General features: G+C 48.9%; 1 protein-coding gene across 1 annotated transcript in view; it reads left to right on the forward strand.

Moving 5' to 3' along the window:
- WDR97 (WD repeat domain 97) overlaps positions 1-24,540 on the forward strand; it is an 850,927-nt gene that overhangs the window by 687,200 nt on the left and 139,187 nt on the right. The window lies entirely within an intron of this gene.

The following is a 24,540-nucleotide window of genomic DNA, read 5'->3' on the forward strand; positions in this document are numbered from 1 at the left end:
TGATCAGCACTACCAGACACTACTGCTGGGCAGCACTACTAGACACTACTGCTGATCAGCGCTACTAGACACTACTTCTGGGCAGCACTACCAGACACTACTGCTGGGCAGCACTACTAGACAATACTGCTCATCAGCACTACTAGACACTACTGCTGGGCAGCACTACTAGACACTACTTCTGGGCAGCACTACCAGACACTACTGCTGGGCAGCACTACCAGACACTTTTAGAGTTGATTGACTTTTGCTTTTTTAGGGTCGAGTTTCATTTCATGAAACCCAATGTAAGTCAATGGGGAATTAAAGTCGGCAGTGAGAGGAGGACAGGAAACACACCTACAGTGCCCATTTGAATGCCAAAAGCATCAATTCTTCTTACTTAAGCTTGTCAACCTTAATTAACTTCATAATACTAGTTACGCACTGAAAAATGGGGGTTATTTGGCTACAGTTGTGGGGGGGAGGGCTGGCTCCAGGTTTTCATGTGCCCTGGGCAAAAGAGCGCCCAGTTAACACATACCACAACTCATCATGCTCCGATACGGCAGAGAAATAGCGGTATAGTACAATGAAAAATACTTCACTTTTTACATCTCATGACGAGGCCCATCTATTTCTCCATACAGAATCATTGGTCCCATATAATGTTTGAAACAGTATATGATGAGCTCCACATAATGCAACAGTATATGTTGGTCCCCATGGATGAAGCTCTACTGTCTTATGGGCCCAAATAATGCTCCAAACATAATGGGCCCCATTTCTAATGCTCTATTGTATAATGGGCCCTGTAAATGCTGCTCCAGTGTCTGATGTCCACCTTTGGAATGTTCCAGTGTATGGTGGGCCCCATCTATCATTCTCCAGAGTATAGTGCTCGCCAAAAATTGCTGTCCCAACATTAAAAACAATGAAATAAGTCTCCTCGCTAGGGAATCCCTGTACTAGTCTGGACTCCTCGTCGTCCCCATCTTCCATCTCACTGCACAGTATTTCAACCTTGCAAGTGCTGTGATCCTGAGCAAGCAGGGGGGGCCCACTCGTTGGCGACGGCATTGGCACAGGGCCCCTGATAGTACGGTGGTGTGTCTGATGGCGGGTGGGCCGAACCTGCACTTTCATCTGCAGCTTCCTCTTTGTCACCGTGTAAGATGGAACTGTATATGGGAAGGGTAACCTGAGTTTCATCAGGGTCAGATTCAGGCCGTGTAGCGTGCGAGGGGAATGTAGTGGTCTGGGTCAATGTACCAGCAGATTCATCGAGCAGTGGCTGGGCATCAGTGCACTTGTGTCGCCCCCAGGAGTACGGTCGCCACCAGGAGTACGGTCGCCACAGCGGCATTACCTTCCTCCTAGGGAGTGTGATGTCATGCTTGGGAGCAACGAAGGATCTCTCTAGCAGGTTAACTGATTGGGCGGCGTTATTCCCACGAGTCATGACCCTCCAAACAGCGTTCATGAAGGCAAATTGTTTGTTTTACGTGGGCAGTATGGTTGCAAAGCTGAACCTTAAAGGAATGTCCAGAAGGGCACCACCAGGAGTGGAGCCTACGGCGTAATTTGATTCAACATGGGCAACCTCAACCATCCAGCCACAAAAAAGATGCTCACATTGCAAGCTTAATTCCGTTAACGATCGAGACTCCGTCATGCCCCGCCGTCCGAGTCCGGCTTACTAGAGGGACACGCGAGGCTCTGGCACGTGAGATTGGCCAATAACTGGTGTGTCATGCCCTTACATGTCCGTGGCTGCATGTGCGCTACACTGAAAAGGCCAGCGTTTGTCGCTTACAGGTGCAGATAACCCGCTGAACAACGTTAGTGATGGGGATCTGGGATTACAATTATTACCCGCGAACGATGATTTCCCAGTAAGTGCAGGTCAACTGCAGTTCTGGAATTAGGCCTAACCGTCATTCCTGAAAAAAATGAAAAACTTACGTGTGCAAACCACAGGTGCTGTAGCTTGCTTAACAGCTCGCCAGCCGTTCTCACGCCCAGTATGGATTACACGTGATTGCACAAAGGTGAGAAAGGGTACCGTATCCCCGGATAACATGTATGGATAGCATAGTGTACACATTCAAAATATATGTCTATAGATCAGGAGGCAGGCTCAGACGGTGTCAGGCCCAGTATGGATTTAACGCCCCAGACTACACAGCGGAGGAGCAGGGAGAGGTAAAGATTGCAAATCCTGGGGCCCTACCCAAGCAAGGGGGGCTGTGATGTACAATGTCTACAAGATATGATGTTTTCGGTTTAAACGTTCTAGAAAAAATCCGGCATTCTATGACATTGTAAACTGCCAGCCTGGCAGTGGGGCTGCAGCCCCCTCTCCTCCCCTTCTGAGTTACATGGTACACTGTAGTAGTTTCCCTTCCCCCAAGTGTTATAAACCAGGACACTTCCTGTCACACCATTTGGCTTCTCTCAGCCTCAACTGAAAGAGAAAAAAAAGTGCGGGAAAAAACTCTTTGTCTGAAATCAGGAGTTTTGAATAAAACTATGAGAGCTTGTCCCGCGAAAACCATACACAGCAGAAATATAAAAATCACATTTTGGTCAGAGCAGCTGCAGAGTACGTGCTGAGCAGAACCCAGATGAGCGGAGACGCGCAGCTCCGCCTCCACCCCCCTTAAAGCCACATGGGATGCCTAACACCAACTGACCACGTGTGAGTGTTACTTTCTACATTCATCCATCTTTTATTTTATACTTGTCTACTGTACATATTTTATGTCTCAATTTTATAGCAACTTTTATCTGTAACCACTGCCCTACTTTTTCGGGGAATAAATGATTTATTATTTAGTCTGCCTCCATGCTCTAAGAATCGAACTATACGCCTTTGTTAGATAATCGCTACTAATTTGTCGGGTTGGCTTCGAACCCCTCCCTTGAGTCTATAACTTAAGCGGAGAAACCAGGAGCTGGTGACAGCATGTTGTGTACGGTTATTGCGGCTTGCTGGCAGTACAGAAGGGTCTTATATTGCTGCATGAGGGACTGCGGCCACAGCATTGATAATTCCCTTACTGCAGAAGCCTAATCGCCGGTTCACAACAGGCAGCCCGTCCGGCGACTAATTATCCTAGGTGCAGTTCCCTGACTGACCTGAGGGTAAGGGGGGCGCCGGAGAGCTGCGAGTTCCAAAGTGGAACTGAGAAAGTGGGATGTACAGAAATCCCCGCAGTACTTAGAAGATTGATAGCAGTGGTGGGGCACCCAAAATACCCCCTGCGGCAAATTGTAGAGCGAGATTAGCTTGCTGGATATTTTTGTCACATGGTGCCAGTGGTGGGATAACTAAGATAAGCCCCACTGCGCCTGTGATAGCCATGTGCCGGCAGTGTCCCTCCGTCCGCTGATACACCCGTGTCAGTGGTGGGATTGTGACATAGTGGTGACACAGGGTCCGCTGTCCGTCATGTTTTGGTGACAGCGGGACCTCCGTCAGTCGCCTCCGTATTCGGACGAACAGCGGTGGGCTGTTCGTCACATATTGGTGGCAGAGCGGTGGGCTGTTCGTCACAGGGGCCCACTCGTGGGCGTCGGTACTGGCACTGGGCCCCTCATAGTACGGCGGTGTGTCTGACAGCAGATGTGCACCACCACCGTCAAAGACACTTGATTGCACTATGAGGGACCCTGTGCCAGTGCCCTCACCCAAGAGTCGACCTACCCACCTGTCCAGGGCAACGGCACTCGCACGGTTTCGTGCGCTAGGTGGTGACCCCGGCCATGGGGGGGGGGGCGCAGCACAGTTAGGGAGTTTTAGAATGTGGCATATGTTGATGCTGGACATTCAGCTGATGCAAAAGGCGAAATTGTTCAAGTCCCAGGAAGAGGTGGACCAAAGCAAGCCTTTTTTCTGTCACCCTATGTTTCATCAGAGGAAGGTGGGACAAAATCCTTGGAAACCCATGCATGGTTCAATTTAATGAAGGTTAGATCATCCACATTTTGGGTTGACAGACGGGTCCTTTTGTCTGTCAGGATTGATCCAGCTGCACTGAAGACTCTTTCCGATAGCACACTTGCAGCTGGGCCATCGAGCTCCTGTAAGGCATATTGTGCCAATTCAGGCCAGGTGTCCAGTTTAGCGGCCCAATAGTCAAAGGGGAATGACCTGTGAGGGAAAACATCGATATGGGAGGAAAAGTAGTTTGTAACCATAGTTGACAACTGCTGTCTCCTGTCACTTTCCATTGATGCAGTATTACCAGTTGTGTGAGCGGTATTTGAAAAAATCAGTCCACAACATTGTCATGAAACCCCTGTCTCCAACGCCACTTCTGCTGTGTGCACCACAAACACCTCTGCCAAGCTGCCCCCGGCCCGTACGGCTCGTGTGAGAACCATCACCGCTGCTGTGTGCTGGGAATGCCTCAAGCAACCGATTTACCAGAGTTGCTTGTTTATTAGCCAATATTAGGTCAAGGTTGTCCTGTGGCATGATGTTTTGTAATTTGCCTTTATAGCGTGGATCCAGGATGCTGGCCAACCAGTAGTCGACATCGTTCATCACTTTGGCAATGCTGGGGTCCCTTTTTAGGATCTGCAAGGCATAATCTGACATGTGGGCCAATGTTCCCGGTGTCAATGATGCACTGTGAGTGCTGGTTGGAGGAGCACTTTCTGGCAAATCCACATCCCTCCAGTCACACACAAACTCTGTACCAGACCTTGCCACGCCAACATTTTCACTTGCCCCACAAGATGCATCCTCCTCCCCTAAGTAATCATCCCCATCATCATCCTCCTCATCCTCTTCTTCCTCCACCTCGTCCAGGAGAGGTCCCTGAGCAGACAATGGCTGAATGTCATCAAGGATTCCCTCCTCTTCCTCCTCATCAACATTGGCTGCAGGCGCCTGCTCCTTAAGGTGCGTCAAAGTTTGCATGAGCAGACGCATAAGTGGGATGCTCATGCTTAGGATGGCGTCGTCTGCGCTTACCAGCCGTGTGCATTCCTCAAAACACTGAAGGACTTTACAGAGGTCTTTCAGCTTCGACCACTGCACACCTGTCAACTCCATGTCTGCTCTCAAAGTGCCTGGCCGTGTATCCTCCCACAAATGCATTATGGCCTGCCTCTGTTCGCACAGCCGCTCAACCATGTGCAGGGTGGAGTTCCACCTTGTTGCAATGTCGATAATGAGGCGGTGGTTGGGAAGGTGGAGCAATCGCTGCAGCTTCTGCATACGAATGGAGTGTACAGGCGACCGGCGGATGTGCTCGCACAGTCTTCACACCTTCTGGAGCAGGGCTGTTAACTCCGGATAATTGTTGAGGAAGCACTGCACCACCAGGTTCAAGGTGTGATCCATGCAAGGTATGTGGCTGAGTTTTGAAAGGGCTATGGCTGTCACAAAATTACGGCCGTTATCACTAACTACCTTGCCTGCCTCAAGATGTACACTGCCCAGCCATGACTCAGTTTGTCGCTGAAAGTATTCGGCCAGCATCTCGGCGGTGTGTCTGTCGCCCAAACACATCATCTGCAGCACAGCCTGCTGACGCTTTCCACTAGCTGCTCGATAGGGGGACACCTCGTGTGCAACAGTGGCAGCTGCAGATGGAGTGCTCGTACAACTGCGCTCTGTGGACGAGCTTTCGCTTCTGGAGGAGGAGGAGGAGAAGGGTCGAACGCCTACAGCCAACTGTTTCCTATACCGTGGGCTAGGCAGCACTGTCCCACCACCGCTGTCCCCTGTGGACCCTGCATCCACCATATTAATCCAGTGCGCAGTGATGGACACGTAACGGCCCTGGCCATGCCGACTGGACCATGCATCTGTTGTGAGGTGCACCTTTCCACTCACTGACTGCTTGAGTGCATGGACAATGCGGTCTTTCACATGATGGTGTAGGGCTGGGATGGTTTTGCGAGAGAAGAAGTGGCGACTGGGTAGGTCATAGCGTGGTACTGCATAGGCCATGAGTTCGCGGAAAGCTGCGCTTTCCACCAACCGATATGGCATCATCTCTAACGAGATTAGTTTGGCAATGTGGGCGTTCAAACCCAGTGTACGCGGATGAGAGACTGAGTACTTTCTTGACCTACTCATAGTCTCTGGGAGGGTGAGCTGGACTTGAGAGCTGCATATGGTGGAACTAGCGGTGGACAGGGCGGACTGAGAGAGGGTTGATGATGGTGATGGAGTTGGTGTTCTTTCTGATGGCCTAGATTCAGTCTTTCGTTGATATAACAGTGGGATTCCCTGACTGCTTTTGCCTTGCAACGACACCTCAACATTTGCTGCTGTGCTAACCGGTGGGCTTACAGTGGGGGAAACAATGTAGCGTTGCTGACTACCTTCTTTGTGATCAGTTGCACATGTGGTACTTGAGGTTTGGTGTTGTGTCCACGCTTGCAAGTGCATGCTGGTTAAATGTCTAAGCATGCAACTGGTATTCAAATTTTTCAGATTTTTCCCTCGGCTAAAGGTCTCTGCGCACTTCTTACAGATAACCTTGGCCTGATCATGACGATTTTGTTCAAAAAAGTGCCACACTGCACTCTTCCTACTTTGGAAGACATTTTGCGGCCTAGCACGCTGTGCTATTTTGACCGTCTGGACAAGCTGTCCAGCAACTCTTTTGATTTTTGGAACCTGTCTTTGGACTGCTCTGGGCCTGCCAGATAACAGCTGTTGCGATGTCGATGTCTGCTGTGGATGCTCCTCCTCCTCATCTGAGCTATTGGAAGCAGCACCGTCTTCCCCCAATGGATGCCAGTCTGGGTCAACAACTGGGTCATCCATCACCTCCTCTTCAATGTCATGTGCACCTTCCTCTGTGTCACCGTGTATGGTGGTATAGTATGTGGGAAGGGGCACCTGAGTCTCATCAGGGTCAGAATCTGGCTCTGTACACTGCGAGGACAATGTAGTGCTCTGAGTGAATGTACCAGCAGAATCATCTATCAGTGGCTGTGCATCAGTGCACTCCATGTCAGATTCATCTTGGCCTGGGTAATTCACCATTTCACTTGATAACCCAGGAATGGTATGTGAAAACAGCTCCATGGAGTAATCAGTTGTATGGCCTGCGTCATCCTTCAATCTTGGTTGGGGTGAAGGACACAAGGAAAGGTGTGGTTCATGACCATGAGCCTCCAATGACGACTCAGTGCTTTTATTTTTTACAACTTCAGAAGAGGAGGCGATAGAGCTGGAGGCTGAGTCAGCAATGTAAGCCAAAACTTTTTCCTGAAGCTCTGGCTTTAAAAGCGGTTTGCCAACTTCTAGAAAACTAAGCCTTCGAGGCCTTGTGGAGCCAGACGATGACGCAGGCTCAACACCTCCTGCATTCGGTCCTATTTTGCTTTTGCCACTACCATCAGATCCACCACCAACACCATCGTTACCAGCTGGCAACCCCCGCCCAATTCCACGGCCTCTTCCACCAGCCTTCCTCATTTTTGGTAAAAATGTACACAAAATACCACAAACTATATAGTAAAGTAAAACAAGGTACAAGGTGTATATAGGACAGGGGAGACGTCGAATTTCTGAACACACTTGTGGACACTGTTGGATTGTGTGAGGCCCAGTTAATATCACACCGCTATGTCACAGGCTCAATGTCGCAGGTGTGAAAAATGTCACTATAGGACAGGGGAGATGTAGAATTTGTGAACACACTTGTGGACACTGTTGTGTGAGGCCCAGTTAATATCACACCGCTATGTCACAGGCTCAATGTCGCAGGTGTGAAAAATGTCACTATAGGACAGGGCAGATGTATAATTTCTTAACACACTTGTGGACACTGTTGTGTGAGGCCCAGTTAATATCACACCGCTATGTCACAGGCTCAATGTCGCAGGTGTGAAAAATGTCACTATAGGACAGGGGAGATGTAGAATTTATGAACACACTTGTGGACACTGTTGTGTGAGGCCCAGTTAATATCACAACGCTATGTCACAGGCTCAATGTCGCAGGTGTGAAAAATGTCACTATAGGACAGGGGAGATGTAGAATTTCTGAACACACTTGTGGACACTGTTGGATTGTGTGAGGCCCAGTGAATATCACACCGCTATGTCACAGGCAGAAATTTGCTAGTGTTTGACAACCTACAAGGTGTATATAGAATTGGGCAGAAAAGGAATCTCCCTAGAGTGTAGGTCTGTAAGAACGGAACATGTCCTCGACTTATCCTTACAGAGTGACACACAGATAGCTTCGCTGTGGCCGTGATAACAGCCGTTACATGGTACTGAGAGAGGAGCGTGCACGTACACCGCTGTCCGGTGTCCGTAAAATTGTCATGCTCCGTGTTTTTTAAGTATACGGACTGACACACGCTGTCTCTCTACAGTTTTGAATGTGATCAAACAGCAAATATACTTAACTGTTTGAAAAGCAGACAAAACTAGAAGCTGGAGGTCTGTAAGAACGGAACATGTCCTCGACTTATCCTTACAGAGTGACACACAGATAGCTTCGCTGTGGCCGTGATAACAGCCGTTACACGGTACTGAGAGAGGAGCGTGCACGTACACCGCTGTCCGGTGTCCGTAAAATTGTCATGCTCCGTGTTTTTTAAGTATACGGACTGACACACGCTGTCTCTCTACAGTTTTGAATGTGATCAAACAGCAAATATACTTAACTGTTTGAAAAGCAGACAAAACTAGAAGGTGTAGGTCTGTAAGAACAGAACATGTCCTCGACTTATTCTTACAGAGTGACACACAGATAGCTTCGCTGTGGCCGTGATAACAGCCGTTACACGGTACTGTCTGAGGAGCGTACACCGCTGTATGGTGTGAAAAAATGCACGCTCAGTACCTCACCAGGACAAAAAAAAATTTGGATTGCTTTTAAAAAAGCAGTTTGCAGAGCAGTGGGAAAACAGCAATGCAGCTATCAGGAAGCCTTATAAGGCAGCCTAACAACCAACACAGCTGATCCAGCAAAATATAGCCTCCACTTGCACTGCACACACAGTGACTGGTGTGTTGTATAGGCAAAATCGCTAGCAGCAGAAGCAGTTTTTGGTGTCTTCTTCCCTGCCTAACGCTCTCCCTACAGAATCAGCAACAGCAGCAGCAGCAGCTCTCCCTATTCTGAGATCAGCATGAGTAACATGGCGGTCGGCGTGCACGCCCTTTTATACCCCCTGTGACGCCCCCCAAAGCAAGCCAATCACTTGCATGCCTTTCTCAAAGATGGTGGTGACCCCTGCCTATGTCATCACGTTGCCCACAGTGTCTGTGGATCCTGATTGGCTGAAAAAGGGCGGAAAACAAACTTTTGAAACGCGACTTTGGCGCTAAAGTCGCCGAGCTCGTGGCCGACCTCACCCTAGGGTCGGGTTTCGTTTCATGAAACCCGACTTTACCAAAAGTCGGTGACTTTTGAAATTTTTCGACCCGTTTCGCTCAACTCTAGACACTACTGCTGGGCAGCACTACTAGACACTACTGCTGAGCAGCACTACTAGACACTACTGCTGGGCAGTACTACTAGACACTACTGCTGGGCAGCACTACTAGACACTACTGATCAGCTCTACTAGACACTACTACTGATCAGCTCTACTAGACACTACTGCTCATCAGCACTACTAGACACTACTGCTGGGCAGCACTACTAGAAATACTGCTGGGCAGCACTACTAAACACTACTGCTGAGCAGCACTACTAGACATTATTGCTGGGCAGCACTACTAGACACTACTGCTAATCAGCACTACTAGACACTACTGCTGGGCAGCACTACTAGACACTACTTCTGGGCAGCACTACCAGACACTACTGCTGAGCAGCACTACCAGACACTACTGCTGATCAGTTCTATTAGACACTACTGCTGGGCAGCACTGCTAGACACTACTGCTGATCAGCACTACTAGACATTACTGCTGGGCAGCACTGCTAGACACTACTGCTGATCAGCACTACTAGACACTACTGCTGGGCAGCACTACTAGACACTACTGCTGGGCAGCACTACTAGACACTACTGCTGGGCAGCACTACTAGACACTACTGCTTGACAGCACTACTAGACACTATTGCTGAGCAGCACTACTAGACACTACTGGGCAGCACTACTAGACACTACTGCTGGGCAGCACTACTAGACACTACTGCTGGACAGCACTACTAGACACTACTGCTGGGCAGCACTACTAGACACTACTGCTGATCAGCACTACTAGACACTACTGCTGGGCAGCACTACTAGACACTACCGCCGGGCAGCACTACTAGACACTACTGCTGGGCAGCACTACTAGGCACTACTTCTGGGCAGCACTACCAGACACTACTGCTGGTCAGCACTACCAGACACTACCGCTGGGCACTACCACTAACTACTACAATTCCTGGAGACTACATATATCTCAAGGGCTGTCACAGTGTAGAGGGATCATTCTTATTCTCATTTGCAGAAGGAAAGACTAGAAGCAATGGGATGAAACTGAATGGGAGGAGCCACAGATTAGATATTATAAAAAACTTTTTGACAGTGTGTGATCAATGAGTGGAACAGGCTGCCACCAGAGGTGGTGAGTTCTCCTTCAATGGAAATCTTCACACAGAGGCTGCACAGACATCTCTGAGATGGTTTTGTGAGTGTTGCATTGAGCAGGGGGTTGGACCAGATGACCCTGGAGGTCCTGATGACCCTGCAGTTCCCCTCCAAGTCTGACTTTCCAGGATTCTAGGTTCTATAAGGAAATGTAAAGTAGAGCTAACACTATGGACAATGACTTTTGTTTGACTCTTCTCGTTTCTTTGTATGAGTTCCTTTGACTTTTTCATTATTCTCATCTTTTATTTCTTGTCCATCAGTCTTATAGCCAATAGTACGACCATGGTTGATCATTGAGATATCTTGTAATGCAGCGCTCCAAAATGTGTCCTGCAGATTGATGAGTATGTTACATTCTGGCTATACATTGGTATTGTGCTTGTCTCCAATGGGCTCAGAGCTCATTGATGAGTAAGTTTATCAGCTTGGCATTGTCACGGTCACGTGTGTCTGGACGCAGCGAGTACCGCAAGGCGAACCCATGTGACGCACGTGACCCTGGATACACCGCCTCCAGTGGGGCGAATTTAAATAATAAACACGTGCAGCTGGATACACCGCCTCCAACTGGCGAATTTAGACATTACACGTATATACAAGTCTGGAAACCCCGCCTCCAGTAAGGCGAATTTAAACAATAAGGGAAACCTGGGAAACATTAACAATGGTGGGCCCTGCGATAGGGAATGGGGAAGTGGAGACCTCCTGAGCTCCCCTGAGACAGTGTCCCTGCACTCCTAACGTTCCCTATGCCGGTTCCGCACCGGGCGCGCAACAGGAACCTAAAAACCCTAGCTCGTCCTGACCTAAACCCTCACTAGGGAATTGGTCGGTGCGGAAACTAATCCCACCACTGCACTAAAACACACATGAGGAAAGATGACAAAACAGGGGAAACACCACTTAGCTGTGCTCTGTTGCGTACGCTCCTAGCAACAGAGCCCACCACCTGTGTGCATCTTCTCCACCTGGATCCATCACCATAACTGGATCCTTCACCATAGTGCAGCCTTGGAGCAGAGTCCACCACCAATTGCAGAAGTCCAGTAACAGAGTCCCAAAGATGGCCCAAAAAGTCCAGCATGCTTGAGTCCAGCTCTCAGCAACCAAGTCCCGCATGCTGAGTGCAACTCTCTCCATAGTCGTCACTCCACCAAGCCATGCAAGCACTTCCTGCCGACACCATAAACTGTGACTCCACCACGCCATGCCTGCCCTTCTTGTAGACCACCTAGCTGCCACTCGTCCCCTCTGGCTGGGCTGCGCAGGACTCATGTTCAGCTCCTTCCTCCACCCAGGCTTCCTTGTGAATGACGAACACAATGTCACCAACAGTGATTGAACACACCTGGCTCCCTTTTATAGAGCCTAACACCTGATTTGTAATTAATTGCACATTAAACCAAAGAAACTAAAGTGCACTACCGCTCACCACCACCGGGCAACTTAGAATGAAACACCATGTGTAATAATTCTAATGGCCACCGGGGGCAATCACATCACTTTGGCACCTAGCCAAAGGAAAAAAAGTTCAACTTTGTCCATTTAAACTCAGATCCAGCCTGGATCATGACAGGTATAATGTGTTATGTATATGGTGGGTGTGTTATTTGTCTTTAACCCCTTAGTGACCAAGCCAATTTTGACCTTAATGACCAAGCCAATTTTTACAATTCTGACCACTGTCCCTTTATGAGGTAATGACTCTGGAGCTTCCATGGATCCCGGTGATTCTGACATTGTTTTCTCGTGACATATTGTACTTCATGTTAGTGGTAAAATCAGCACAATTTTGGAAACATTACTTTTTTGTTAATAACTTATAAGGGTTAAAAGTTGACCACCGATTTCTCAATTTTCCAACAAAATTTACAAAACCATTTTTTCAGGGACCATCTCACATTTGAAGTGACTTTGGGGGGTCAATATAGCACAAAATGTCACCATTATAAAACTGCATTCCTCAAGGTGCGAAAAACCACATTCAAGAAGTTTATTAACCCTTCAGGTGCTTCACGAGAACTAAAGCAATGTGGAAGGAAAAAAACATTTAACTTTTTCACAAAAAATTTACTTTAGACCCAAACTTATTTTCACAAGGGTATCAGGTGAAAATAGATGCCAAAATGTGTTGTGCAATTTCTCCTGAGTACGTCGATACCACGTATGTGGGGGAAAGCCATTGTTTGGGCGCATGGCAGGGCTCAGAAGGGAGAGACTACTGTTTGACTTTTTTAATGCAAAATTGGCTGGAATCGATGGTGATCACCATGTCGCATTTGGAGACCCCCTGACGTGCCCCCAATTCTAACACAATCCTAACAAAGCCCTAACCCCAACCCTTACCCTAATCCCAACTCCAATCCCACCCTAACTCCAATCCCAAACCTAAACCCAACACAACCCTAACCCCAACACCACCATAACCCAAACACAACCCTAACCCCAACACCACCAACATCATCAATACAATCGTATTGGTACATGTAACGAAAATTCCATACAAAGACAGTGCAAGAGACACGTTTAGACAAGAGATCAGCTAGAGAATGGCGTGTGCCGCCTAATTACATCAAATAATGATATAGAGACGTGCACACTGCAATTCAATAGCATGAAGGACAGGGGTAAGGTATTGGGCGGTCATTAACATATAGCACATACCCTTTTAATTATTATCTGGACCTTGTTGCTCCAAATCTTCTCTTCTTTAAATCCCGCCGTTGAATGGCGTGTCAGTGGTCGTTAAGGGGTTAAACTGAACAGGTGCGTTTTGAGTTGTGATTTAAATGTGTCCAGGGATGAGCTCTCTGATTGAGCCAAGCAATGTGTTCTGGAGAGCACTGGCTGTGGAAGGCTCTGTGCTCACCTTGACTATTTGCCGGCAGAAATTTCTGCACGGTTTCGGCATCTCTTGATGGTGCGTTTTTGCAGGTGTATTCTTCCTGTGCATTCAATGGGTCAAAAACCCACAAAGAATTGACATGTTGTAGATTTAAACGCACAGCAAATCCTGAACAGAAAAATACTGATCATGTCCACCGCACTTCAGGACTCTCACGGACGTCGCTGGCGTAAGGATTCCGTTGCATTTTTGGGCCAATTGCACATGGAAAAAATGCTGCAAAAAAGCATTAAAAAACGCACCGTGTGCACACAGCCTGGCAGAAAGCTCTGCCTCCAAACATTGACGCTGTATCCTGGCAGCATTGCCAAGCGTCCAGAACTTCCAGGACAGTCTATAAAAATAAAAAAACATTTCGCCGTCAGGGATTATTTTTTTTTAAACTGAAGAAACTTATCCAGATTCTTTTGATTGTAATCATCATCATTTTACAGTTGACGGTGAATGTCGCGATTGTCTTCATATCACAACTGTGGGCTGTAGACATGTATTACTTAGAACCATAATCATTTCTTAGAGTTTTCCAATGTGTCCATAAAAATGCTGTCTGTCCGTGATTCTCTGATAAACTGTCCAGAAAAAATGCAAATTCAGGTTGGCGACCCTGGCGATGGATGGGTTATTAATTTCTGCTGATCTGCGCAGTTGCAAGGAGTGTAAGACTTCAGTAGATTCCTCAAAGAACCGAGGTCTAAGGCCCCCGTCACACATAGCGACTCACCAGCGATCCCGGCAACGATATGACCTGCTCAGGATCGCTGGTGAGCTGTCAGGCAGATCTCAGCAGCGATCAGGACAGCGACAAGGGGGTAACAAGCGACGCACGTCGCTGAGTTACCCACCGTGTACCTTAGTTACCAGCGCGCTGGTGCAGGGAGCTGGTAACCAAGCTACACATCGGGTTTCTAAGTGGCGCGGCTCTTAGAAACCCGATGTGTACCTTGGTTACCAGCTCGCTGATCGCTGGTCTCCCGCCTGTCACATGCAGCGATGCGTGCTGGCCAGCGGGAGACCAGCGATCAAAAAAATGTCCTGACCATTCCAGGACGATCAGCGATACCCCGCGGGGGGGCCGGTCGCTGGTCAGTGTCACACTCAGCGATCTCGCTGGTGAGATCACTGTGTGTGGTGGGGGCTTAAGTTGTCCATGGCTTTAAAGGTCATAAAGTAAATGTTACATTTGTGTGGGAGGACCATAAATATATGGGGCGTTATAGTAGTCCAGCCGTGAGGTCATGAGCTCATGTACCATGATGGAATGAGATGTTTTATTTTAGCGACGTTCCTCAGATGGAAAAACTTAATGACAACTGACATTTGGCTCCTGAGTTCTCCATCAATAACTATACCCAAATTGTGTAGCTGGTCTGTGTTTTGAACGGTTTCCTATAGATAGATGTTTTTGGGTTGCCAATTTGCCGACCTCCAACCAAAACACTCTCAGTTTGCTGAAAGTTGAATTTAAGCCTGCTTGTGGCCATCCATTGCTGAGCAGCAGCTTATAGCTGTGGAGGGGTCACTGACTCTTGGCTGTCAGATAAAACTGTGCATCATCGGCATAGCAGTGTTGGGGTATGTGCACACATTGCGGATTCGTCTGCGGATTTTTCCACGCGGAATCTGCAGAATCCGCAGGTCAAAATGCCTGTGTTTTACCTGCGGATTACTAGGGGATTTAGTGTGGATTTCCCCAGCGTTTTTACACCTGTGGATTCCTATAATAGAATAGGTGTAAAAAACTGCAGAATCCGCACAAAGAATTGACATGCTGCAGAAAATAAACCGCTGCGTTTCCACGCTGAATTTTCCGCAGCATGTGCACAGCAGTTTTTGTTTTCCATAGGATAACATGGTACTGTACATCCCCTGGAAAACTGCTGTGGATCCGCAGGGCCAAATCCGCTGCGGATCCGCAGACGAATCCGCAACATGTGCACAGATCCCTATACTGGACTGTGGTTCTGGATTACTTTGCCTAACGTTAGCATGTAACTTTCACACAGCATATGAGGTAAAACAGAGTCGTATTGTAAAAGGAGAGAGGTTCGTTGGATGCAGTGGAGAGCCGGAGACAGAGAAGGAGTTAACAGGATTTACTGAACAGGCAATTGAACAAGAAATACTCCACGCAGGGAGACAAGACTAGTAACAACAATGACGGGAATCAGGCACAAACACAATGCACGAGAGAAAGATATACAAAAAAAACAAGGTAACTTATCGCTTGCAGTTCTTGCAGGGGAAAGGCTGGAAAATCTCTCTACGGTGTCGCAGATCATGAACAAAGTCTCTGGCTCTATTATGGAGGAACAAGAAGCACTGTTTCCCAACGGTACTGATGTATCCGGTTTGGCTTGGCTTGAGTGTGCTGGTACGTGGAAACTGTCCCTTGTGTAGATTCCTCAGGAATGGCATCGGACAAGAACCGTCATGCTTATAGACCACGGGCCTTCTTCTGGAGTAGTCTCTAACAAAGGAGCGAGTAAACTTATCTGCAACTGCAGGCGGGACAGAGCTGTCCAGGAAAACAGGGTCAGGCGGTAACTCAGTAGTGTCACAGTCAGTCTTAGAGTCAGTACGCTGAGGGATGAATGGCTTGGAGTTGTCAGCCGGAGCAGCGGAGAGGGAGTCAACCTTGTGTCGTTTTCCCGCCAAGTCTGACCTGTTCCCACACTCAGTCCTCTTTGTATTACCCGCTCCCCCTGCTGTCCAGCGTGAAGGTCCTTCCCCCCCAGGAAAAACCTCCCCCGGCAACAATGGCGACAGCCCTGATAGTTCCAACCTTAAGTGGAGGAAGAGGTGTGGCCTGCTGAGAGCTGTGTGAGGACTGTGTGGTGCTTGGAAGGCACTCCCAGGAAGGGAGGGTTTTTTTTCCATCTGGGACTTTTGTCTGCCCCCTTCCCAGGGAAAGAGGCCTGTTCCTGGGACTGAGCTCCGGGGCTGAGCCCCTGGCTCCCACCCCCCCGGTCCAAGCCGGCTGGGGGTGGGAGGCCTCATACACCAACTGGAGGCCCGTCATCTAGCCAGTCCCAGGAAGCTATGGGGAAGAAGAGGACCTCAGGGGGCCACAAGACCCCTGAAGACATGGCCGTGACGGCTCCTCCCAGAGGAAGCAAGGCAGCCAGCAGAGGTGCAGCGGTGGGGCCCCTTAATTGGGGCTCTAAGGCAGCGGGTGAGCTAGTTACAACCTACAGCTCCTGCATACACACGCACCTCTGCGAGTGCGAAGAGGCCAGTAAACAGCTAAGAGTACTCTGGGACGAGTTGAAAACGGTGAGCGTGACAGCTAAAAACAAGCTCTCTGCCTCAAGGAGAGCTTAGGTCTCTGCCGCGGTAGAGAAACTGAAGGGGGCCATCCACAAGCTGGAGGCGAGGAGAGCAGAGATCTTGGCAGGAAGCGGCCCCTTCGAAGAAAAGCTCCATAATGATGACCAGTTTAGGGCCCAAACTGGTGGGTCTCTTGCGGGGTCAAAATGTCCCTGCCAGGTGAAGGAAGAGGAGGAGGAAGATGGCAGCGAGGTCTTTGCGCCGTTCACACCTGAAGACCTGGTGAGTGTGAACGCCCAGGTATCGCATAGTGGGATAGTCCCTGAGCAGGTGGCCCTTCCACAAAGTACATGAACGTGCTACAGAAGTTACATGCCGCGTTTCTAAAAAAAGATGGCGTAGCCATAGGACCCCCCGATATAGTGCAGCAAGACCAGTTCGTGATGGGCCTGAGAGATGCGCAGCTTAAACGGGCTTTGCGTGAGCGCTTGCGTGCTAACCCGCACATGACTCTTGCAAAAATTGGGGCGGAGGTGCGCATAGGTGAACAGGAGCAGGGGGTTGCAGCCTTGACAGGGATGGACCAGTGTTGCGGAGTACCCACCCCGAACGAGGAAGAGCTGAAATTGTCTTGCGAGTTGCGCAGGGAATGAGGAGAATTTGGGAAGAAATCTAAGGCCTGAAAGAAACCCTTGCTGCTGTCCTGGAGTTCAGCATCCTACCCCGAGGTGCCAGTACCAGTGGCAGGCAGACCAGCGTCGCCCGTTGTTTTATCATTTGCCTTTAATGTACCGTTTGTCTCCCCTGACTAACCCTTTATCTCCTGACTGTTTAACTCTTTACCTCCCTGCGTGGAGTATTCCCCTGTAAATAAACCTGTTAACCCTTGCTCTGCCTGCATCCCGTCACTGCATCCCGGGTTCCTGCTTGTTACCTTTTACAATGAAATGGAAGGTCTCAGGCCATCGAGGATGTGGAGATTCTTTACTGAGCAGAACACTTGTGTGGCCTCTTGATTGCATTTGCTGTCTCTGGTGACAGAAAGATGGATTTTTCCTTGTTAATAGTCGATTGGTAGTTCCTACAGTGGAGTCCCAATGAGTTTCTGAATTAGACAGACATTGGTGTTCAAGTTTCTGCCAACTTTTTTTAAACTGCTTGGCGGAGTGGCTGAATTGAGGTGCATGGTGTTTTGGTGTGCAGTCTTTGGTGCATCAGGGGGCAATGGCATCAAAAGCCGAGGACACAGATTTGTTGAATTGCTACACAAGATTTTTGGGGTCTGATAAGTGTCCATCTGTCCCTTGAAACTGAGGATCTGAAGAGTTGAATGAGAAATGTATTGTGTGATGGTCAGACCATGTAACTGGGGTTATATTTGAGACCTCCAGCGTGTGACCCTTTATATGATAGGGCAGAGTCACACTGCCGTATTTTTCGTCCGAGAATTGGATTTAAAACTCGCGCACTGGCTGTCTGCTCTCCTGACCTAAGCTTGACAGCTGCATAGTAATCCATCATGCTGTCATGCTCAGGTCAGGAGAGGTGCCGGCCAGTCCGTTCAGTGCAATGCCATTATCGCAGGAGAAATACACCAGTGTGACACTAACTCAAATAACGTCCATAAACAACGCATCCGTAACCAAAAGTTGGGTTTTAGTACTTACAAAAATACCTATTTAACACAAAATTTACACCAGGATGTAACCATTGGTAAACAAAGTACAAGAATTCTAGAATAAAAACAAAATATTTTATTTATAATAATATTTAAAGCAAGTGCATTTTTTTATAGAAAACCCCCCACATAATTACTAAGAAAGGTGCTGGAATAAAAAGAGGGACTATATTCAATGCATCTCAGAGGGATCCCACGTACAGTGACTTCCAAATCCCCCAAATCATTAATTGGCTACCTGTAAGATTAAAAAAATATTATATTATCAATATATTGTGGTGTAGTAACCACTATGTCCGCTAGGGGGCGCTGTGTGGAGGTTCCAAGGGAGAGGATGAGTGGCAGAATCCTGAAGGATGGTTGTGTATCTCAAAGGGGGTGGCTTTGAGATGGAGACTTAATTATGCGTTTTGATCAGCGATGGTATTGCTGAGGGGTTATTTAAAGGTATAAGGGAGAAGTCTCCAGGTAACTTGGGAGTTGGGCGGGCCAGTTACCTACAAACCCACCCAGGGGTGTGTCTGAAAACGCCTGTAGTAAAAGGCTATGTGAATGCCTGAAGGACCTGTGATGAGGTCATAGTCACGTGACCCGGTGGGCGTGGCTGTAGACCATATAATGTGGCCAGGGTAAGTCACATGTGGTGAATGCTGGGACCTGGTTGGTCCAGTCTGGAAGGTCCTGCAGAGATGGAGCTTCCTCCCAGAGAGCACGTGTGAAGTGGCTGGGAGTAATGGCGCTGTGTGCCTGAGTGTTCCCTGGAGGGAACGAACGTGTGCGATGATGAAGCCGCGTAAGGAACCCTGACGGGTGAGATAACGCTGAGGCTGGCTAGCCTGTACAATGGACACTATGCTGATATGAACTGTATGTTGATTACGCTGGTTTATGCTGAACAATAAACCACATGGACTGTGATGATATATGGAAATCCTGGTGCCGAATGTGTTTTGTTCGCTGCAAGCGAGAATCCCCTAACTAAATGACAGCGCTACCTCACATTTGGTGGAGAAAACTATGGGCAATGTTGTAGCCTTGTTGCTGGGAGCAACGGAAGAGGACTGCAAAGTTTCAGTTGCTAAGGGCAACGGTTTCCAAAGGCGTATGTTGCAGTGCTGGCAATGCTGAGCCAGGAAGGCTGACGGTTGAGGAAGCCACTACCCGGCTGTGGTTCTGGAACTGTGGGGCGGCCTAGTGAGTAAGGCACTGTCCAAATCGGTGAGCCCAGTGCGGCCGTTTCATCAGGAGAAAGAGACTGGTGTTTACTAGGGTGCCTCTGAGGAGAAGAGGTATCCCAGGACCTGTGTGGCCGACACAGGCAACAGACTGGTGTTCGGGGTGTACTGACCTGGGTCAGTGGTAAAGACTGTGTTCCTGGAGGGTTCAGTGAGCAAGGTCCTGGAGGGTCAGTGTCGAAGCACGTGGCATGACCTTGGACCTGGTGAGGCGTAAGTGTTGGGCAGTCTCAGGCCGAGACGGATGTCCTGAATAGCACCCGCTAAGCCCCTGGACCTGGTGAGGCCGGTGTGTTGGGAAACCCTGGAAAGAGGGTCGGCCCTGAATAGCACTCGGTGCGCCCTTTGTGTTGGACGGTCTCAGGCGGAGATGGTACGTCCTGAATAGCACACAGACAGGACACGTGAGTTTTGTGTTGGTGAGGCCGGTGTTGGGAAACCCTGGGAGGAGGGTCGCTCCCTGAATAGCACCCGGTGCACTCTGTGTGTTGGACGGTCTCAGGTGGAGACGGTACGTCCTGAATAGCACACAGAAAGGACACGTGAGTTTTTTGAGTTTTTTTGTGTGGTGTTTTTCTTTTCTTCTTTTCTCAACTCAGCCGGCGGTGGCTCAGTGGGAGTCAAGAAGGTGACAAGCGGCTTGATGTGGCTCAGTGGGGTCACGAAGGTGACAAGCGGCTTCCGGCAACTCGGCGGGGTTACGAAGGTGACAAGGGGCTTCCGGTGGATCGGCGGGTCCACGAAGACGGCGCAGCAGGAGCTGCAGTGACTCCAGCCTCTGTGTGTGTGAACAGCAGCCGGTGGTGTCGGTGATCGGTGACAGCAGGAGCTGTGGTGGTGCCAGCAAGTACTTGTGTGGTATCGTTAAGGCATAAACTGCGTTGTGTGAACTGTGGTCTGAGAAGACCGGTATAACGGACATGGGGAGATCCCAAAAGGGGGTGGAGTCCCAGAAGGGGGTGGTGACCCAAATCGGGGTGGTAGCCCAAAAGGGGGTGGAGTCCCAGAAGGGGGCGGTAACCCAAAAAGGGGTGGAGTCCCGGGTGACCCAATTTGGGGTGATTCAGGAAATGACAGAACTGGTTGACTCAGTGAGTATGACTGGGAAACTGCAGTGTTCATGTATGTCATTTCCAGATTGTGGGATATTCTTTCCGAGTGGTGACCGGCCGCAAGTGTGTTTTGTGATGCTACTCCGGGAAGGGATCTCGGGACGGATGGACTCAAAGAGTAAGGTGACGCTGGTAGGAAATCCTCTCACTCTCTGTCTGACTGAGAAAATAGTCCAGGTTCGCTATGCACATGGGGGCACAGTGAACTATGCGGTAGACAGAGTAGTGATTGAGGGGCTCGGAGGCAGTGAGTGCCAAGGGGGCAGTATACCATCAGACTTAGTGCATACCTTGGAGTGGGGCCGGGACGTTGTCAGGTTTGATGATATATGCCCTGAGGATAGAGACGTTTCTACTGTGGGCCTAGCAGACACTGAGACGCTGATGCCTCCTAACGTGGACCGGCCAGATGTAGGGGCGACCGGAGAAAGAATGGCGTCGGACGAACTTACAGACCGAATGTCACCTGAAGGGTACAATGGTGTGAGTGAGAAGGGTATGAGAAACAAAAAGAGCGGAGCTGATACACGGACAGAGAGTGTCCTGGGGGTTCACCATACGGTGTGGTGTGACTGTGACGTGTTGTTACCAGTAGCCGCCACGAGGACAGAATCTAGTGCTGTGCTGACGGAAACTCGTGACAGGACTGATGGTAACCTGATCGGGAACATAACGGAAGTAGAGACACGGTCAGAGGGTAACGGGGGCTCGACTGACGGGACTGTCCCAGGGGTGCCCTTTGACGATATGATTAAAGAAGTAGTGGTGCAACACATACTGGCCAAAAGAGAACTAGAGCAGGAGATACAGTTAATAAAAGAGACAGTGAAGGAACATCTCGAACGTGAAAGTGTGATGAGACAAACGGCCAAGCACAGAGTGAAGGAGCTCGAGAAAGAAGTCTTGAACCTCAGAGGTCACCTGTTAACGTGGCACAGTGTGAACAACACCTTAAGAGAGGATGTGATAGGGCTTGAGAAAGAAGTCTTGGAGCTCAGAAGTCACCTGTCAACGTGGCAAAATGTGAACAAGACCCTTACAGAAGAAATGGAAGAACTCAGAGGAGTAGTTAAAAGTCTTCTGCGGGAGAAGTTGGATGAACACTTACCGCGGGTGAGCGTAAGTGATAACAGGACAGAAAGGCCAGTAGCCCTTGGGGCAAAGGGTCTTGAAGGGACCAAGTCATATGAAATTGATGAGTTAAGAACGGAAGAAGACAGTCACCCAGTCGGGTCAACGGCAGTGAGGGAAGTGTCCGTGGTAAAGCTAGAGCCTTCGGTCCAGGAAGAGAGCAAGACCACAACCTTCCAGTTGGTGATTGACGTACCAGAGGACATGCAAGAAGTCTGTGCGGAGGAAGGTGTGCATGAGGCTTTCAAAGAAGCGGTCAAGGCGTGTGAGGTGCACTGGGCACCTGAGACTCGGCAGTTGGTGATAGTATCGGACAGAGAAGATGCAATGTCTACAATGTCTCTACACTAAACAGCGGGTCAGGCAGAGTAATGTGAAGGCTGCTCGACGCCTAGAGTTAGCAAGGGAGGCTATGGATCAGCTGGGTTTGCGGAAAGATGTGGTGCCGGTACCCAAAGCTCTGATTGGGGGAATCATTGGAAGATCCGGGAAGGTAATGCAAGACCTTGTGAATATCTCCGGTGTGGTGAGAGTGAAGATCCCTCCTGATGATGAAGACCAAGTATCCAGTGAAGTGGGTAGGATTCCCATCCTAGTGGTTGGCTCCGGGGAGAACCTGAGAGACTTTCGGATGCTATTAGAGTATCGAGTGAGGTACCTGCAAGAGATTGAGCACTTGAGGCAGGACCGCCGGCGAATTAATAAAGAAGTACGGAATACCAGGTGGCGGCCGCCTGCAACCCAACAAGATGTAAGGACCCGAAGAGTTCCGCCAAGAAGTGACAGGGCAGATGGCCGAAGAATGTCAGCAAGTGGTAGCTCGACTGGCAGGATGACAATGAGAGACCATAGTTCCTGTGAGACCCTGCATGAACCAGACTCAGGCCAGACAGTAGGCCTGATTAGGACTGACGACTGTACCAACCGGGGGAGCTGGTCGGGGAATGGAACAAACAGAGAGAGGAAGGTGGTGACTGGACCGTGTCTGGTGACGCAGACAGACTGTAACTGGAGGGTCAAAGAGCAGGACCGGTATTCTGACCGCTGGGGGTGGGGGAGGCCTAACGTAGAGAGGAGGCCGTATGACAGGTGGAAAAGGTTCTCTCGACCTGTAGGGCAAGGTGTGATGAGTGCCCGGTCTCGAGAGCCTGATGTAATGTTGTGTGTTCAACCCCACAAGTTTGAACAAAGGGGCGAGGTATGTGGTGTAGTAACCACTATGTCCGCTAGGGGGCACTGTGTGGAGGTTCCAAGGGAGAGGATGAGTGGCAGAATCCTGAAGGATGGTTGTGTATCTCAAAAGGGGTGGCTTTGAGATGGAGACTTAGTTATGCGTATTGATCAGCAATGGTATTGCTGAGGTGTTATTTCAAGGTATAAGAGAGAAGTCTCTAGGTAACTCAGGAGTTGGGCGGGCCAGTTACCTATAAACCCACCCATGGGTGTGTCTGAAAATGCCTGTAGTAAAAGACTATGCGAGTGTGTGAAGGACCTGTGATGAGGTCATAGTCACGTGACCCGGTGGGCGTGGCTGTAGACCATATAATGTGGCCTGGGTAGGTCACATGGGGTGAATGCTGGGACCTGGTTGGTCCAGTCTGGAAGGTCCTGCAGAGATGGAGCTTCCTCCCAGACAGCATGTGTGAAGTGGCTGGGAGTAATGGCGCTGTGTGCCTGAGTGTTCCCTGGAGGGAACGAACGTGTGCGATGGTGAAGCTGCATAAGGAACCCTGACGGGTGAGATAACGCTGAGGCTGGCTAGCCTGTACAATGGACGCGATGCTGATATGAAATGTATGTTGATTACGCTGGTTTCACATGGACTGTGATGATATATGGAAATCCCGGTGCCGGATCTGGTTTTTGGTAAATGACAGCGCTACCTCACAATATGTACTTGTCTATGTATGCCCTGTTTTCACATGTAAAGCGCCCATGGAATAAATGGTGCTACAAAAATTAATAATAATAATAATATATCCCTAGGCACAACAATATGCCTAACAAGAAAGATATCTGTCAAGTACATGAAGTCCAAAATACCCAAAAATTATAAAAAAAATGAAAGAAAGGAGGTCACTGCGTAAAGTGCAAACACAAAAGATTACCAAAAATGCCACATTTGATAAAAAATTGGTCAGTTAGCGATAGTTATTTTTATGAACGTGTATATGAGCATAATAGCCAGTGGACCTTAAAGTAATCTGTTAACAATGGCTGCTTTCCAAGCATACCTATTAAAAAGATATAAGGATCCACTGGGTACCATGAGAAAACTAATGTGCTGTCAGACACAATCTTAACCATATATCAAAAGTCAAACTGGGAATCACTGGTAAGGCTGATGTAACTATGTGGGCAGAAAATGTGCCAATATTACACAAAATGTGGAGTCACAAGTAAAGGCATATGCACAACGCAGAAAACAAATATAAGGCTGCTGAGACAAGGTGAATAAAGCCTATACCTGTACTGCACTGAACCCGATTAATGCAATGAGATCCCTTTGCCCCGACGCGCGTTTCGCTCTGCTTCTTCGGGAGGTGTTTTTTAAAAATACACTTTTTTGATATTATTATTAATAAAATGTTTTGTTTTTACTCTTTATTTCTTGTACTTCATCTTTTTACTAATGCTTACATCCTGGTGT

The sequence above is a fragment of the Dendrobates tinctorius genome, unplaced genomic scaffold, assembly GCF_039654945.1.
Source record: "Dendrobates tinctorius isolate UK_male_01 unplaced genomic scaffold, ASM3965494v1 ptg000235l, whole genome shotgun sequence".
Lineage (NCBI taxonomy): Eukaryota > Metazoa > Chordata > Amphibia > Anura > Dendrobatidae > Dendrobates > Dendrobates tinctorius.